Consider the following 20336-nt stretch of genomic DNA (forward strand, 5'->3'; position numbering starts at 1 on the left):
CTAGGGCGGCAGCAGCTGGTTGTCGGACGGACGCTCGCCCCGGGCGGTCACCGAAACGCAGAACAGTGTATAATGCGGTCGCCGATCAGGCTTAGGGTCGAGGCGCCGAGTTTTACGATGTGTTGTGTGTATGGCGAGAGCTGTTCCACAACGACTGGTACAGGTTGACCGGCGCGGCGTCTTGTGGGCGTGTACGCAAACTCTTTCGAACAATATCGTGGACAATTAAAAGCGGCCAGGCGACAGGCTAGCGCCTCGACCCTTTGCTGTTTTGGCGCGGACACCGGACTTGTTCCCGCGAAATAGCTGAGTCGAACTTTCGGATTGGCACATTAGCTTGAAGTGTTGGTAGGAGGGATGTGTCTAGAATGAAATTTTCACTCTACAGCGGAGTGTGCGCTGGTATGAAACTTCCTGGCAGATTAAAACTGTGTACCGGACCGAGACTCGAACTCGGGACCTTTGCTTTTCGCGGGCAAGTGTTCTGCCAACTGAGCTACCCAAGGACGACTCACGCCCCGTCGTCACAGCTTGAATTCCGCCGGGACCTCGTCTCCTACCTTCCTGCAAGGTTCACAGGAGAGCTTTTGTGAAATTTGGAAGCTCCCGAGTTCGAGTCTCGGTCCGGCACACAGTTTTAATCTGCCAGGAAGTTTCAGGAGGGTATCTGGAAAATTCGACAAAACCTTGGAATCTGATTGGCCAGAGCCGTTTAGTATGAGGAGAGGGAGTATGCACAATGGTTTCTAAGCTATGATTCTCTCGCCCATATCTACGGGGGAGGTGGAGGGAGGCGAGCTGGTGCGCCGGCAGTTTTTAGCCGTTTGAAGTCTGGAAGGAGCAGGAGACCCTATCTCATCTCTCGAAAAAACAGGAACGTTTTATTATCTTTGCTCCAAAGCGCACAGAAGAATCCTGTTTTAGCGTCAGTGCGGCGCAGAACTTCTGCCTTAGAGATCAGTTAGGGCACTGTATTTTGGTGTATATTTTAAGACGATACTGTACTCTACCTGTGTCTGGCATAAAGTTCTTTCGAGCGCTTTGCTGTTATTCACTTGCGCTTAAGACATTGCTGAATTCCGCCTTGTGCTGGGAGTTCAAGTCCTGCGGTCGTTGCTGGCAGTGAAGTGACAAGATTCAGTTGCATGAGAAAAAGTACCAATACAACTGTATCTTGACAATGTATTTTAGCACACGACTTGTTCCGACAGTACATTACCGACATACTCAGGCCGCGCCACTGTCGAAAGAGTATTTTATTTCCTTGATTCATTCGGCACTGGAGACAACACGGTGTGCTGGTAACATGGATACTACAATAAATGCCCAAGGAAATCAAATACTCTTTCAACAGTGGTGGGCTGAGGATGGCGGTAATGTGCCACCGAAACTAGTCGTTTGATAAAAAAAGACATTCTCAAGATGAAGCTGTGGCGGTACTATTTCTCATATATATCACCTGCTAAAGTCCCTCGTCTATGAAATAAAATGGACGTCCATAGATTCTGCTGTGCTTTAACAGTCATAGGTTTCTGTCTAAGGTCTTAGGTTTCAGCGCTCACCATATTTGCGGGTCTGCGACTTTGTCGCCAGCGGCGTTTACATCGAGTTTCGTCATTACATTCAACCAGCACGCGTTTGCTACGGTGATATAGCCAGCGGAACAGAGATTAAATTGTTGCGATCGCGTATAAAGATAACTCCACTGAGGTTACACGCCAATCAATAGATTCCAGTAGCTGCTGCTTCTATTGTACGACAGACGTAGTTACATGGTGTAGTATTTCTCAGATCGCGTTACCCACTTAGGGCAGATGCAGGCGGAAGTTTCCCAATAGTAGTTAAGTCCATTTATTTCGCAATTCTCTGAAATCACAAGAAATGTATTGTTTCTTATTGGTGTCGGTAAATTTGTAGTCTTATTTAAAATAAGTTGTATAGTGAACAGTAGCATTTGTCTTTTCAGTAGATCAATCGTTTATCCCTGATCCTTCTTTTACAATATGGTTGTTTCAATTTGTGCTCTAACATTGGCCACAGGGGTGCTTGTAAGTGACAGGACCAGATTTCAAGAACGCTTTAACTTCAAGTTTCCGTTGCGCACATTAACACTGATAGGTCTCCCTACCTCTGCGACTGAGAGGTAGAAAAGTCCTCACGAAAATTACACCTGTCCCAAACACACACAGCAAATGTGCGGGGTCGCGTTAGAACTTGACCTGCCACTGTTACAGTTTCAAATAAACCGGGGGAAGGATATTGCCTGTAACTGTTGCATTGTGAAACCACTAACGTCATCTCTTGTGAACTGCTCAATATTGCGCAACGTCGATTTATACAGGTATGACTTTCACATTCCTTTTGTTTCTGACTGTCTTTACGTGGAGCTAGTTTTATCACAAACCTGTATTTTTACTCGGCCGTCCATCCGAGGCAATAATTTTGGGAACTGAGCTAGATTAATAGTCGTGGCAACCTATTGTCCTATCGTTTCTAGCTGGAGTATGACCCAATACAGATTTATTTATTTATTTATTTAGTTCAGGTCTAAATCCTTCTAAGATCTGCACAGATTTCAAGCGTTATTTTACTTTGACAATAGGGTATTTAGATGCCAGGTTAATTAATTTTACAGCAACCAAACACATCGGTTTTTTTTTTTACTCATGAAATTACCTATAAGCTCAACTATACCTACAATTTTGATCATCTGTTCTGTCTTGTTAATTGATGTAAGTAACCATAGAGTAAGACAGACATTCAACATCAGCATTCCTAAGAAAATCAGCATTTCAATGTGTGTGTCATTAACAACAGTAAAATCTATAGGCTCATAAAGGAAGGTTTTGTGAGGATTTCAGATATACGTCACACAAGTGTTGAAAGATAGATTAAATTAAAATTTTTTATTTAGTATTTCACAGACTGTACACTAAAATTCGGTGAGAAAATTAAAACAATCCATAAAATTAGCGCAGTTGTCGGCAATCAATAAAATCGGTTGCTGTCCAGTCATTTAATGGCGCTGTTTCCGCATTGTGCTACTAACACTTTGCGCAGAGCCACCAGTGAGTCTGCTGTAAATGCTTTCCGAATTGTCGGCCAGTCAGCAGCTGTTGTTATTTGGCGATTCGTTGCGGAACCGCAAGTCAGCTTTGATAAAGTGCCAAGTATTCGGGAGCGCTGCAACACAAGAAAGAGAGTATTACAATGGTTAAAATGGAAGCAAATCACTTCTTGCAAAAATCGTCCAACTTTGCTTCAGAGTAAAGCGTAATACATAAAATAAAATAACTGAAGAAAAATTCTTAATCCAATTTCTAGTTTCTTAAAGCTATTAAGTCGAATCATAGTGCATAGATACATTCGAAGTACACTCTACGAACCTAAACATTGGAGGCTCTTTCTGCGTGAACTACTTTTAATAACGATCACATGAATGAAAAATGGTTTATTTGAAACACAGAACTCAGATTATTGTGTAAAAGTCTGGAAGTATCTGAAGAGCTGCTGTTACATCACTCTATATTGTATGTTTACATGTCTAGTATTAGCGTATGGAGCTGTTATTCTTTGATATATCGGTGTAATAACGATGTATTTCGGTAAATAATGTCCGCGATCACTAGGCAACTTGCTTCCCTCTTGTCTTGCAAAGATGTAGGTGTCGTCCCAGTTGGTTTCTTCTCCATTGGCTGCAGAGTCTTGCAGGCATGCATTAAACGGTGCGTGACGAAGTGGTAAATGGGAAAGAATTCAGAGCTATTAAAACTGAAATTACAAAATATTGGGATGACACTGGAGGTTATTTCTGTTTACAGAAACCAGAAAAGCAAGAAAGAGATTCTGAGAGACAGTCTACCGTTAACGTTCATAACAAGATTCACGGTCATTGACCATTAGGTTCTGAGCTCCGCCAAAGTCACAACAACACTTCACAGATCTTAGAATCAACGTAAGATCGCAGAAATGTTTTCCGAGGCAAATTGAACAATTAATTCCGCTGGGCTGCATTTCAAACACTCGTTCTTGCGTTGCCACCCCGAAAACCAGTCCTAGACTGCCTCGTGAGCTGTCTTAGTTTGGCGCCTGCCCTCCCAGGGCGCACTTGGGACTGGCAGTAACTTAAATTTGTAATTGTTACTTCCTGATGAACTGAATGATATTGAAATACTTATCAACAAGTTCTCAGTGCAAGTAACGTCATCAGAAGGGCTGGAGCTGTATATTATTCGCTTCTTGGCACCCAGCGTGGTGGGTTAGTTCCCATTGTATCTCTGCTCCCGTGCTATACGGCTCTTGCTAGTCCGGCAGTTCTCACGGTATGCGACCATCTAGCGCGTCGTTCGATGAGCCTGCTTTGTGGTTCTACCTAGTCGCTAGCCTCCAGTAACAAAACATTCCTATGTTGTGCATTAAAACATAACAAAAATGTAAGGATACAACTTCATGTTTGCGACATGAAACAAAATGTGAAAAATGCAGTTGGCCAGCGATGCACCTATGTCAGAGATTCACGCAATCCATGGAACTAAACAGATATCACTTTCCACACAAAGTTACATTTATATATGTCGAACATGAATGTTTTTCGTACCGAAGTGAAAACTAGAGGTGCAGTTAGTCATGGAAGACGTATCATTGTTCTAAACCTCATACCTTCTGAAACTGATGGTAGCCCGTTCCACCTTTCGTTTTTTCTTCTGATTAGTCTTTCATTCCCTCCCGGAAGAGAGATGGAGGACCATTGTAGGACTCAGTTGTCTTGAGAATATATTGCTGTAACTATATTTGTTAAATAAAGTGAATATTTGTGAGACAAATGATTAGAACTAATCAAGTTTTTTACACTCTTGTGGTCCTTACGTGGTCACAGTGGAGGCATGTAAAGCCCCTGGCATGCGCGTCGACTATGTGGGTGCTCCGGGGCTCGGCCAGCCTCATAAATTAGTTTGGTGAAAACAAAATAAAACATTTCTCGCTTACCAGTATTGAAAAATAATAAGCGTAATTCTTTGTTTCAGACGTGTGCTAAGGCAACCACGCAACACTCCCCCTCTTTCCTACCTGTCTCTGGCCAAGTGAAAGTCTCCACAATAACAGTATGTGGTATCGATAGTTTCGATGCCACAGCGTAGGTGCACGCTCGCAGGTTGACACTACGAGAGCGGACGAACTACGCTGACCACGGCGCCCTCTAGCCGACGCTGTGGAGCTCAACGATCGCCGTTCTGCTTTCTGACCAGTAGATCAAGAGCAGACGACCTAGCAATTTAGCTTCTACTTGTAAGGGGGGAGGGGGGGGGGGGCAAGCCATTAAAGACTTTACCTTTGTAACTAATAGTAACTGTTTTGGTACATTAACGACTTCGCACCTACGTTCTCATCTGTACCAGAAGTTAAATAATGTGTTTGTATATGTTTATACACCAGCATAGGTGCTTGAACTTGACTTGCAGTACCGAAGTGCTTTACCTCACCTGCTCCGACACGCTTCCTTCATTCGGCCTATTTTACAGTTCTTAGAAGCACACTCACGCCCCGCCTTCCAGGTGGCATACAAAACAGTGGAAGTATACTGTGTGAATATAATCACGTTTTCTCGGCTTGCTTTGACGGTTTCTTGCAAATCACACACTACCATATGCCCACTCTGTTCTTGAATTATTGCTTTAAAATAACTCCTTGCCGATATTGAGCACTACCAAACACAAGGAAGCCGATTGTGACCTAGTATCTCAGTACTGTAGTTGATTTTTCGTCTTCTTTTGTTTCAATCATATAAAAGCGGTATAGCTTAAGATTTCAGCCAGGTTATTTTCTTGCAATCTGGATTGTTATCGTTTTGCTTGTTCTCCGAGATACAGTAGCTTGGAAGGACGCGGGAACTTAGGCTGTAGGCCAGGAAGTCCTCATTTTCACAAAAAAAGGGATGTTTCCGTGGTAATAGTACAAAGAAGGGGATCTACTGACCGGATATTCCGCAGGTAAACATTTTCGCAATTTTCCAACATGGCACGATAACTGGATACGAGTGGAAAGCTTAAACACAATATTGAGTACTGCTTCCGTCATGTACTTCCGAATTCGAACAGCACATTTGCTAGGCGCTGTGAGTGAATTCGTCATTCGATTGTCGTCGTCTCCACAGATGGGGTGCGTCACTGACTCTGAACATACTGAGAACCATGTTTAGTCAGAAAATGTTACCCGAGAATATGCCTTCTGCCAGTTCCTGTGGTGCAATAGCAAGAAACAAAAGGTAATTTGTTTAAAAAGATAGAGAACGACCTCAATACATTACGTCGTTTTTCGTCGTTATGGCCCCAGAGACATTTCGGAACGTCGACGCCCATGGCCCGCGATACTGACAAGTCTGTACATCCCCGCTTTGAAGGATGGCAACGCTCCCCGTCCCCTGCCATAATGCCTGCACTGTCCTAAAGCCCGCTATAAACAGACAAATATCAGTGCGTACGTTCTGCCTACACTGTTCAGTCTACTTATGTCTCCTTATCGGGCCTGTTGTACTGCTAACGGCGTGAAACATGGAAATACACTGCATCGCCTTTCACGTACGATTCGGACGTCGCTTTCCCTGTTTTAGTGTGGCTTGTTTGCATTTACTTTTGTCTAGTCGACATGCCGATCTTCAATAATGAAGTAAATTCGACATTATGTTGATTGCAACCACAGTTGGACCAGTGTACGCTGAGTAGCACCCAGATCGACAGTTACCTTCACCTTGTACCATTTCAATGATCTGCTCTGGTGTTGTGGAAAGAAGCAGCTGGACTTCCAGTTAGCGTCAACGTACAAACACACAAACGAAATTACTGTTCTGGTTGCTGCAGGACACAATCATGAGGCGATTGTACGACATATAGCACACAGTTTGGGAGAGGGGGGCGGCGGGGACAGGGGGGCGGCGGGGACAGGGGGTCATAAGCCTATGACATCTATGACGTTGGTCCTACAAGGAATGTTAAGAGAGATAGGAAGATATATTTACTCAGCAGGGGTGACAGTGTACAAATTTCAGAACACCTCAGCAGTAAGCATCAAATATTCGATGATGAGTACGAAGATGAGAAAAAATGGAAAAAATTCAAAGGTATCGTTCAGTATACTGTAGACAAGTATGTTCATGAGTAAGGTTTTAAGGGATGGGAAAGATCCACCATGGTTTAATAGCCATATTAGAAAGGCGTTGCCTAAATAAAGAGCACTTCAAATGGTTCAAATGGCTCTGAGCACTATGGGACTTAACATCTATGGTCATCAGTCCCCTAGAACTTAGAACTACTTAAACCTAACTAACCTAAGGACATCACACAACACCCAGTCATCACGAGGCAGAGAAAATCCCTGACCCCGCCGGGAATCGAACCCGGGAACCCGGGCGCGGGAAGCCAGAACGCTACCTCACGACCACGAGCTGCGGACAAAGGAGCACTTCACCTCAGATTCAAGATAAGTAAAAACCTAGCTGACGAACAATAGCTGAACGAAGCGAAAATGAGTGGAAGGAGAGCAATGAGAGAAGTGTTCAATTATTTTGGAAGTAAGACGTTGTCAACCGACCTGAGTAAAAGCCCTAAGAAATTTTGGTCGTATATAGAATCAGTAAGTGGGTAAAAATCATCTATTCATTCTCTCAGCTACCACGCTGGGACCGAAACGGAAGGTAATAGAGGGAATGCCGAAATACTGAATTCCGTCTTCCGAAGTTGTTTCACCGCGAAAGATCGTAACACTGTCCCTCCTTTCAATGGTCGTGCGAACGTCGAGATAACCGATCGTGGAATTGAGAAACAACTACAATCGCTCAGCAGTGGAAACGCGTCAGGTTCAAATGAGATACCTACAAGATTCTATATAGATTATGCGAAAGAACTTGCTCCTCTTCTAGCAGTTAATTTATCGTAGATCGGTTGAGCAACGGAAGGTACCTAACGAGTTTAAAAAAGCGGAAGGTCATGCCCGTTATTAAGAAAGGCCGTAAGACAGATCCACACAGTTATCGACCTATGTGTTGACGTCAGTCTGTTGCAGAATCATGGAACATGTTTTATGCTCAAGAATTGTGACGTTTTAGGAAAATTAACATCATCTCTACAGAAATCAACAAGGATTCCGCAAACAGAGATCCTGCGAAACAGATAGTTCTGTTCCTCCATGAGATGCACAGCGCAGTGGAAAACGACGCTCAGGTTGATGACATGTAAGGCGTTTGACACCATCCTGCATTGCCGTTTAATGAAAAAAATACGAGCTTACGGAGTATCAGAGCAGACTTGCGATTGAATTCAAGACTTTCTGGCAGATAGAACTCAACACGTCGCTCTTAACGGAACAAAATCGACAGATGTAATATCCGGAGTGCCACAGGGAAGTGGGATACAACCGTTGCTGTTTACAATATAAATAAATGATGTAGTGGAAACTTCGGATGCTCTGTAAGGCTATTCGCCGATGATGCAGTAGTCTACACCAAAGTAACAACGCCAGAAGATAGAATAAGTAGAACGACCTGCACAGAACTGATGATTGGTGCAGACTCTGGCAGTTGACGCTGAACTTTAATAATTGTAATATATTGCGCATACGTAGGAGAAGAAATCCACTACTGTACAGGTTAACTATTGATGACAAACAGGTGGAGATAGCGTCTGGCGCAAAATATCTAGGCGTAACTATCCAGAGCGACCTTAAGTGGAATGACCATGTAAAACAGATAGTGGGAAAAGCAAACATCAGACTCAGATTCATCGGAGGAATCGTCAGGAAATGTAACTCATTGACGAAAGAAGTGATTATAAGGCGCTTGTTCGCCCGATACTTGAGTATAGATCATCTATCTGGGATCCGCATCAGGTAGGACGGATAGAGAAGATGCAACGAAGAGCGGTACGTTTCGTCACGGGATCGTTTAGCTGGCGAGAGTGTGTTACGGAGATGCTACACAAACAAACTCCATTGGCAGACGTTACAAGAGAGGTGTTGTGCATACCGGTGGGATTTACTATTGAAATTTCGAGACAGCACTTTTCAGTAGAGGTTGGACAACATACTACGTCCCCCCACATACATCTCGCGTAGTGACAACGAGAATATTCGAGGTGTTAGAGCCAATACAAAGACTTACCGACGATCATTTTTCCTACGTACTATTCACGAGTGGGAGAGGGTTGGCATGATCAGATAGAAGTACCGAAAGTACCCTCCGCCACACATCATTAGTTGGCTTGCGGAATATGATAGAGAGAGAGAGAGAGAGAGAGAGAGAGAGAGAGAGAGAGAGAGAGAGAGAGAGAGAGGGGGGGGGGGGATGGAAATCGAATCCACTGTCTTCATATGCGTATGCTGATATCTCTGTGACCTTCCTCCCCTTGGCAGTGTGAAGTTTTGTTTTTTTTGAAGTGAACGGATAGTGCTGGATGTGAACCAGTTGGGTGATTGATTATATACGGTGTCAATGTCATCCATATGGATGTGGTGATTGTCGTGTGTAGGAAGGGATGACGCAAAAGTAATCGAAAATGACAAATATTGCTTAACCTGTCGCCATCAATAAATGAGAGATGTTGTGTGCTATGTACTATGGTACGTATCTGAGATCACCATATGTCTTCTTTAGGGACATTTATCTTGCCTGTAAATGCTATGTAACAACTTCTTGCTACATTACTTTCAGTACAGCTAAGAAATATTTCTACAAATTGTAGTAGTCAATGGTAACCTTAGAAAAAAAAGAGAAAAAAAACAAAAGAGAGAACTTACTTTCTGTTTACGTCAACAGCTCTGCATCGCTAGTCACCACATGAGCTGTTGTACCTGAAGCCATATCTTCTCCTGGAAGCTCAGTCTCGACAACAGCTGTAGAGTGTTTCTCACTGGGGCTCCTCTTGAGAACCGTCGTCATCGTCGCTGGGCAGCATCACAACGATGAAGTCACAGGCATCACCCGGACATTCGCTCTCCAGGTGGGCCCAGCCTTTCTCGCAGGCGCGTTCCCACCACCTCAGGGTCTCTCCCACCTCATCACCGTCCTCGGAGTCCTCATCGTCACTTTTCAGCGTCACCACGATGCAGTCGCAGCCCCCACCCTGACACTCGTTCGCCATGTGCCCCCACGATCGCCTGCTACCGCAGTCCTCTGGTACATATTCCTCAGTACCTTCCCATTGCTCAGGTACGTATTCCTCTGTACATTCCCTTTGCTCAGATACGTATTCCTCTGTACATTCCCTTTGCTCAGATACAGTAGCTTGGAAGGACGCGGGAACTTAGGCTGTAGGCCAGGAAGTCCTCATTTTCACAAAAAAAGGGATGTTTCCGTGGTAATAGTACAAAGAAGGGGATCTACTGACCGGATATTCCGCAGGTAAACATTTTCGCAATTTTCCAACATGGCACGATAACTGGATACGAGTGGAAAGCTTAAACACAATATTGAGTACTGCTTCCGTCATGTACTTCCGAATTCGAACAGCACATTTGCTAGGCGCTGTGAGTGAATTCGTCATTCGATTGTCGTCGTCTCCACAGATGGGGTGCGTCACTGACTCTGAACATACTGAGAACCATGTTTAGTCAGAAAATGTTACCCGAGAATATGCCTTCTGCCAGTTCCTGTGGTGCAATAGCAAGAAACAAAAGGTAATTTGTTTAAAAAGATAGAGAACGACCTCAATACATTACGTCGTTTTTCGTCGTTATGGCCCCAGAGACATTTCGGAACGTCGACGCCCATGGCCCGCGATACTGACAAGTCTGTACATCCCCGCTTTGAAGGATGGCAACGCTCCCCGTCCCCTGCCATAATGCCTGCACTGTCCTAAAGCCCGCTATAAACAGACAAATATCAGTGCGTACGTTCTGCCTACACTGTTCAGTCTACTTATGTCTCCTTATCGGGCCTGTTGTACTGCTAACGGCGTGAAACATGGAAATACACTGCATCGCCTTTCACGTACGATTCGGACGTCGCTTTCCCTGTTTTAGTGTGGCTTGTTTGCATTTACTTTTGTCTAGTCGACATGCCGATCTTCAATAATGAAGTAAATTCGACATTATGTTGATTGCAACCACAGTTGGACCAGTGTACGCTGAGTAGCACCCAGATCGACAGTTACCTTCACCTTGTACCATTTCAATGATCTGCTCTGGTGTTGTGGAAAGAAGCAGCTGGACTTCCAGTTAGCGTCAACGTACAAACACACAAACGAAATTACTGTTCTGGTTGCTGCAGGACACAATCATGAGGCGATTGTACGACATATAGCACACAGTTTGGGAGAGGGGGGCGGCGGGGACAGGGGGGCGGCGGGGACAGGGGGTCATAAGCCTATGACATCTATGACGTTGGTCCTACAAGGAATGTTAAGAGAGATAGGAAGATATATTTACTCAGCAGGGGTGACAGTGTACAAATTTCAGAACACCTCAGCAGTAAGCATCAAATATTCGATGATGAGTACGAAGATGAGAAAAAATGGAAAAAATTCAAAGGTATCGTTCAGTATACTGTAGACAAGTATGTTCATGAGTAAGGTTTTAAGGGATGGGAAAGATCCACCATGGTTTAATAGCCATATTAGAAAGGCGTTGCCTAAATAAAGAGCACTTCAAATGGTTCAAATGGCTCTGAGCACTATGGGACTTAACATCTATGGTCATCAGTCCCCTAGAACTTAGAACTACTTAAACCTAACTAACCTAAGGACATCACACAACACCCAGTCATCACGAGGCAGAGAAAATCCCTGACCCCGCCGGGAATCGAACCCGGGAACCCGGGCGCGGGAAGCCAGAACGCTACCTCACGACCACGAGCTGCGGACAAAGGAGCACTTCACCTCAGATTCAAGATAAGTAAAAACCTAGCTGACGAACAATAGCTGAACGAAGCGAAAATGAGTGGAAGGAGAGCAATGAGAGAAGTGTTCAATTATTTTGGAAGTAAGACGTTGTCAACCGACCTGAGTAAAAGCCCTAAGAAATTTTGGTCGTATATAGAATCAGTAAGTGGGTAAAAATCATCTATTCATTCTCTCAGCTACCACGCTGGGACCGAAACGGAAGGTAATAGAGGGAATGCCGAAATACTGAATTCCGTCTTCCGAAGTTGTTTCACCGCGAAAGATCGTAACACTGTCCCTCCTTTCAATGGTCGTGCGAACGTCGAGATAACCGATCGTGGAATTGAGAAACAACTACAATCGCTCAGCAGTGGAAACGCGTCAGGTTCAAATGAGATACCTACAAGATTCTATATAGATTATGCGAAAGAACTTGCTCCTCTTCTAGCAGTTAATTTATCGTAGATCGGTTGAGCAACGGAAGGTACCTAACGAGTTTAAAAAAGCGGAAGGTCATGCCCGTTATTAAGAAAGGCCGTAAGACAGATCCACACAGTTATCGACCTATGTGTTGACGTCAGTCTGTTGCAGAATCATGGAACATGTTTTATGCTCAAGAATTGTGACGTTTTAGGAAAATTAACATCATCTCTACAGAAATCAACAAGGATTCCGCAAACAGAGATCCTGCGAAACAGATAGTTCTGTTCCTCCATGAGATGCACAGCGCAGTGGAAAACGACGCTCAGGTTGATGACATGTAAGGCGTTTGACACCATCCTGCATTGCCGTTTAATGAAAAAAATACGAGCTTACGGAGTATCAGAGCAGACTTGCGATTGAATTCAAGACTTTCTGGCAGATAGAACTCAACACGTCGCTCTTAACAGAACAAAATCGACAGATGTAATATCCGGAGTGCCACAGGGAAGTGGGATACAACCGTTGCTGTTTACAATATAAATAAATGATGTAGTGGAAACTTCGGATGCTCTGTAAGGCTATTCGCCGATGATGCAGTAGTCTACACCAAAGTAACAACGCCAGAAGATAGAATAAGTAGAACGACCTGCACAGAACTGATGATTGGTGCAGACTCTGGCAGTTGACGCTGAACTTTAATAATTGTAATATATTGCGCATACGTAGGAGAAGAAATCCACTACTGTACAGGTTAACTATTGATGACAAACAGGTGGAGATAGCGTCTGGCGCAAAATATCTAGGCGTAACTATCCAGAGCGACCTTAAGTGGAATGACCATGTAAAACAGATAGTGGGAAAAGCAAACATCAGACTCAGATTCATCGGAGGAATCGTCAGGAAATGTAACTCATTGACGAAAGAAGTGATTATAAGGCGCTTGTTCGCCCGATACTTGAGTATAGATCATCTATCTGGGATCCGCATCAGGTAGGACGGATAGAGAAGATGCAACGAAGAGCGGTACGTTTCGTCACGGGATCGTTTAGCTGGCGAGAGTGTGTTACGGAGATGCTACACAAACAAACTCCATTGGCAGACGTTACAAGAGAGGTGTTGTGCATACCGGTGGGATTTACTATTGAAATTTCGAGACAGCACTTTTCAGTAGAGGTTGGACAACATACTACGTCCCCCCACATACATCTCGCGTAGTGACAACGAGAATATTCGAGGTGTTAGAGCCAATACAAAGACTTACCGACGATCATTTTTCCTACGTACTATTCACGAGTGGGAGAGGGTTGGCATGATCAGATAGAAGTACCGAAAGTACCCTCCGCCACACATCATTAGTTGGCTTGCGGAATATGATAGAGAGAGAGAGAGAGAGAGAGAGAGAGAGAGAGAGAGAGAGAGAGAGAGAGGGGGGGGGGGATGGAAATCGAATCCACTGTCTTCATATGCGTATGCTGATATCTCTGTGACCTTCCTCCCCTTGGCAGTGTGAAGTTTTGTTTTTTTTGAAGTGAACGGATAGTGCTGGATGTGAACCAGTTGGGTGATTGATTATATACGGTGTCAATGTCATCCATATGGATGTGGTGATTGTCGTGTGTAGGAAGGGATGACGCAAAAGTAATCGAAAATGACAAATATTGCTTAACCTGTCGCCATCAATAAATGAGAGATGTTGTGTGCTATGTACTATGGTACGTATCTGAGATCACCATATGTCTTCTTTAGGGACATTTATCTTGCCTGTAAATGCTATGTAACAACTTCTTGCTACATTACTTTCAGTACAGCTAAGAAATATTTCTACAAATTGTAGTAGTCAATGGTAACCTTAGAAAAAAAAGAGAAAAAAAACAAAAGAGAGAACTTACTTTCTGTTTACGTCAACAGCTCTGCATCGCTAGTCACCACATGAGCTGTTGTACCTGAAGCCATATCTTCTCCTGGAAGCTCAGTCTCGACAACAGCTGTAGAGTGTTTCTCACTGGGGCTCCTCTTGAGAACCGTCGTCATCGTCGCTGGGCAGCATCACAACGATGAAGTCACAGGCATCACCCGGACATTCGCTCTCCAGGTGGGCCCAGCCTTTCTCGCAGGCGCGTTCCCACCACCTCAGGGTCTCTCCCACCTCATCACCGTCCTCGGAGTCCTCATCGTCACTTTTCAGCGTCACCACGATGCAGTCGCAGCCCCCACCCTGACACTCGTTCGCCATGTGCCCCCACGATCGCCTGCTACCGCAGTCCTCTGGTACATATTCCTCAGTACCTTCCCATTGCTCAGGTACGTATTCCTCTGTACATTCCCTTTGCTCAGATACGTATTCCTCTGTACATTCCCTTTGCTCAGATACATATTTCTCATTACATTCCCATGTCGAATCGCAGTTCCCCTTCCCCGACTTGGGATGGTCCTCCATTGCATACTCTTCAACCCCGTCTTCTGTCAAGTTGGGAGCTCTCTCCTGCCATATGTGGCCGCCGTCCTCTTCCCGATCCTCATAGCAGGCACTCTCCTGGAGCCGCCACAGGCTCTGGATTCTACATTCTGGGACGTACTCCTCCACGGTGTCAGAGGCCGGGTCGTACTCGCGCCAGTCCGGACTCTCCACTTGCGCCTCCGCCGCTTCCTCGTCTTCCTCCTCCTCCTCATTTTCCTCGGAGTCGTCGCTGCAGTCCTCCTCGTCGCTGGACAGCGGGCTGACCGGCCTGAACAGCGTCTTCTTCAGGAAGCTGTTGCACAGGGCCGCCACCAGCAACCGCCGGCGCTCCCTCTCCAGGACCCAGCTGCGGAGTCGCGCGCACTGGACGTTATGACGACAGCTGCGGTGTGTCTCGCTCTGGCCGTCATCTTGCTGCTCCAGCCGGACCATTGTGACTTGCAAACTGGAACAGTCACTACGTTACTGTCCGACGAAACAACACTGGGAAAACAGGTTAGTCAACAAACAGTGAAAGGCTAGGAAGATTATAGTACCCTGACAATACTCAGAATACAAAGCACTTTGTATGAGGAGTAATCACAGCTGTGATGCTGAGGGTGACTATAATTAAACTTTCGTTACTTGAGGGGACCTCCATCAAAAACGAGTGACTGTACTACATATGGAAAAGAAATAACGAATAATCTACCGAAAGAAACATTTTAATTTCCACATGAGTAACGTTCGTTAATTGCGTATCATACGTACGTTCCAGGATACAAACGTTCAATGTGACGACCATGTGCATCCACGACAACCTGGAACCGCACGAGAGATTTCTCCACAGCTGCGAAAATATCTGAGGTGGGATATTGGCTACCTTCCTCGCTCAACTCACCTTGATCCTACAACGTGTATTAGTGTGTTATTAATAAACTCTGTCGTTCAGGAACTCTACAGCCAAAAATCACACATGTTTAAATCTGGTGATTTTGGTGGACATGTAGTTTGACACGATTCGGTTTTCTGCAAATGTGTTACAGAGTAAACGAGTGACCTCATGAGCATAGTGAGGTGGAGTTCCATCGTGCATCGAAACAGTTAAGTCCTAAGCACCTCTCTCCCGTAGATAAGGATCACATGTTGGCGAAGCAGGTCACATTAACGTGTACTGCTCATGCTGCATGTCCTTGATCTTTGGGGTCCAAGTTCCTTGCGGAAAAATGGACCAGTCAGGAACTGTGCCGTGAAGCCATAACACACAGTGACCTGTTCATTACGCAGGGGAACTTAATGAACATTCGATGGCGGTAACGATTCCTAAACGCGACAACTGTCAATGTTCGTTGGCCCAGTGAATGTAAACTGTGCTCCATCACTACACAAAATTTTTCATGGCCACATGTCAATTTCAACCCTCTCAAGAAACGGAAGAGCAAAGTGAAGAGCAAGTCAACGTGAAGGTCTACGATACATAGAGTTGCTGAGTAATTTGAAGTTTGTGTGGCTACCATATTACAATTTTTTAAAGCAATAAACCACCAAATCACAGTATTTTTCTGTGTAGTTTCACTCCACGGAAATATACAAACGGCGGGGTATTGCTTCAAAAAATACTGTATGACTGTGGATCAGCACCATCGAAGGCAGTTTAGAATGGCACGCAGCACTTTTCGAATGCTGGACCACGGAAGGTTCAGCTGTCACGACACAACTCATGGACTTGTTCAATACACCACATTGCGTCCAGCATTGTCAAACATGGCAGCAGTAACTTCTGCAAAAATTTGCAGCGCAATTGCAGCAATTCCAAATCACCAGTTTATTCCAATTTCCGAATCATGTTCTTCAAACAAGTGCCGAAAGGAAACCTCTCCGTATTCCTTTCATGTGACGGCGCTCTCGAAGAGCAACCGCACTACTGCTGCTGCTGTTTTGATGAAACAGCTTTACGTGTAGAGCCCTGCTCACCTTGTCCAGCCCCATATTCACTGACTGCAGCTGTAATATACAGTGATGCTTGCGGTGGTGGTGGTTGTTGGGATGTTTAAGGGGGACTAAACAGCGAAGGTCATCAGTCCCCCATTCCAAAATCAGGCGAGCCGAAAATCGACGGAGCAGGTAAAAACCAAAGGGGGAGGAGACGTCCCCCCAGGCGCTAAAAGAACACAAACGCAGAAACAAACACTACAGACAAGAACAGGACAGAGGAACACCAGACAGAAAGAAACAGAAGAAAGGAAGATGGCTGGAGACTGGTTGACTGACCACAAGAACAAAAAAGGGAAAGAGTCAACCATCTCACGGCACACCAGGACGGCAACAGACACAAGGACAAAAGACACAGAAAGGGAAAGGTGCAGGACCTCCCTAAATCGAACCATAAAACGGACTACCACGGATAAAATTTAAAACGGCATCAGCCACGGAGGCATCGTCGGATAAAACCAAAGCCAAAGTGCCCGGGAGATTAAAAGATTGCCGGAGTGTGCGCAGTCGAGGACACTCCAGCAAAATGTGGCCGACCGTCAGCCGGGACCCACACCGACACAGGGGGGGGATCCTCCTGACGCAACAGATGGCCGTGCGTCAGGTACGTATGGCCGATGCGCAGCCTACACAGGAACACCGAGTCCCTGCGAGAAGCCCGCAGGGAGGAACGCCACACAGCGGTCGTCTCCTTGACAGCCCCCAGTGTATTCGGGGCTGTCATGCCACGCCACTCAGCAGCCCACATCCCAAGCACCTTACGGCGCAACACCAGCTGCTGGTCGCGAGCCATAAGGCCGATCTCCAAAGCTGGGGCGTCTATCGCCCCTTTGGCCAGCCTGTCAACACGTTCGTTCCCCGGGATGCCAACGTGACCTGGCGTCCAAACAAAAACCACCGAACGACCAGAGTGGGTAATGGTGGAAACAGACTCCCGAATAGAGGACACCAGAGGAGAAGAGGGATAGCAGCGGTCGATGGCCTGGACGCTGCTCAGGGAGTCACTGCAGATGACGATGGACGCACCTGAGCAGGAACGCATATGCTCAAGAGCGCGCAAGATGGCCACCAGCTCTGCAGTAAAAACACTACAGCCAGCTGGCAAGGAGCGCTGGTCAACATGGGCAGCGTGAGCAAAAGCGTAGGCAGTGCGACCATCAACCAGGGAACCATCAGTGTAGACAGGCTCACAGCCTGGAAATGAGGCGAGGAGCGCAAGAAAACGGCGACGGAGGGCCAAAGGGCGGAACCAAGTCCTTAGGTCCCTGTGCCAAATCCAGACAGACGGACGGCCGGGACAAACACCAGGGAGGCGTAGGTGTACGGGCCCGGAAGGGAGGCAGAAGAGGGAATGACCCCAGTTCTGACAGCAGGGACTGGACACGGACAGCTACGGAAAGCCCAGACCTAGGTCGCCGTTTGGGCAGATGGAGGACCATAGCAGGGAAAAGCAGGCGACGATTGGGATGGTCTGGCGAGCAATGAACGTGGACAGCATAGTCGGCGAGCAGACGATGGCGGCGAATCCGCAGCGGGGGAACCCCGGCCTCCACCAGTAGACTATCCACGGGGCTGGTGCGAAAAGCGCCAGTTGCAAGCCGAACCCCACAGTGGTGTATGGGGTCTAACAACTTCAACACTGAGGGGGACGCAGATCCATAGGCCAGGCTCCCATAATCAAGCCGGGACTGCACAAGGGCTCTGTACAATCGCAGCAGCGTGCAGCGATCTGCACCCCAAGACGTGTGGCTAAGGCAGCGGAGGGCGTTGAGGTGCCGCCAGCATTTTTGCTTCAGCTGAGTAACATGAGGAACCCATGTGAGCCGGGCATCAAACACGAGTCCCAAGAAGCGGCAAGTGTCCACCACTTCAAGCAGGTGGCTGTCGAGGTAAAGTTCAGGATGAGGGTGGACCGTCCGACGCCTGCAGAAGTGCATAACTCGAGTCTTGGGTGCAGAGAACTGAAAACCGTGAGTCAGAGCCCATGATGCTGCCTTGCGAATGGCGACTTGCTGCCTGCGGTCGGCGACTCCCGTAGTCGTGGAGCTAAACGAGATGCAGAAGTCGTCAGCATACAAAGAAGGAGACACCGACGACCCCACTGCTGCAGCCAGACCATTAATGACCACCAGAAATAAGGAGACGCTCAACACTGAGCCCTGCGGGACCCCATTTTCCTGTATATAAGATGAACTAGAGGTGGCACCGACTTGGACCCGGAAAGAGCGGCGCAATAAAAATCTTTGAAGAAAAGCCGGGAGCTGACCACGAAGACCCCACTCATGCAACATGGCGAGGATGTGATGCCTCCATGTTGTGTCATACGCCTTCCGCAGATCGAAAAATACAGCAACGAGATGCTGACGTCGGGCAAAGGCCGTACGGACAGCAGATTCCAGCCGCACCAAATTGTCCACTGCAGACCGGCCCCGACGGAAACCACCCTGGGATGGAGAGAGGAGACCGCGCGACTCAAGGACCCAACACAAACGCCGCCCCACCATACGTTCGAGCAATTTGCACAAAACGTTGGTGAGGGTAATGGGACGATAGCTGTCCACCGCCAGAGGGTCTGCACCGGGCTTCAAGATGGGGACAATAACACCCTCCCGCCATTGCGATGGGAACACGCCTTCGCTCCAAATGCGATTAAAGATCGCGAGAATGTGTCTCTGGCTGTCCCTGGAGAGATGCTTCAGCATCTGCGCGTGGATGCAGTCTGGGCCTGGTGCTGTATCAGGGCAATCGGCGAGGGCAGCGAGGAATTCCCTCTCGCTGAAAGGAGCATTGTATGTTTCAGAACGACGTGTGTGGAAGGAGAACGGCGTCCGCTCGGCTCGCTCCTTGAGAGAGCGAAAGGCGGGGGGATAAGATGCAGTCGCAGAGCTCTGAGCAAAGTGCGTGGCAAGCCGTTCAGCAATGGCGGCAGCGTCCGTGCAGACAGCGCCGTCCAAGGAGAGCCCAGGGACACCCATAGGGGTCTGGTATCCATAAATCCGCCGGATCCGGGACCACACGAGTGGGGGGGAGACATGGGAGCCCAAGGATGAGACATACCTCTCCCAGCACTCCTGCTTACGCCGTGCAATAAGACGACGGGCGAAGGCACGGAGCCTCTTAAAGGCGATGAGGGTCTCCAGAGACGGGTGCCGCTGATGACGCTGAAGAGCCCGCCTACGGTCGCGAATAGCCTCAGCAATCTCCAGCGACCACCAGGGGACAGCCTTCCTCCTAGGGAGGCCAGAAGAACGGGGGATGGAAGCCTCGGCCGCTGAAATGATGGACGTGGTTAAAACACGGACCACCTCGTCAATGTCACCCTGTGGGGGAGACTCAGTGGTTGCCGCAGAAGTAAAACCCGGCCAGTCAGCCCTGTGGAGAGCCCAGCGGGGCAGGCGCCCAGAAGAATGACACTGGGGCAGTGACAAATAGATGGGAAAATGGTCACTACCACACAGGTCAGGATGCACTCTCCAGTGGAGAGATGGGACAAGTCCAGGGCTGCAAATAGAGACATCGATGGCCGAGAACGAGCCATGGGCAACACTGAAATGCGTGGGAGCACCGATATTCAAGAGGCTAAGGTCGAGCTGAGCCAACACATGCTCCACGGCCCGACC

The sequence above is a fragment of the Schistocerca americana genome, chromosome 1, assembly GCF_021461395.2.
Source record: "Schistocerca americana isolate TAMUIC-IGC-003095 chromosome 1, iqSchAmer2.1, whole genome shotgun sequence".
NCBI classification, from domain to species: domain Eukaryota; kingdom Metazoa; phylum Arthropoda; class Insecta; order Orthoptera; family Acrididae; genus Schistocerca; species Schistocerca americana.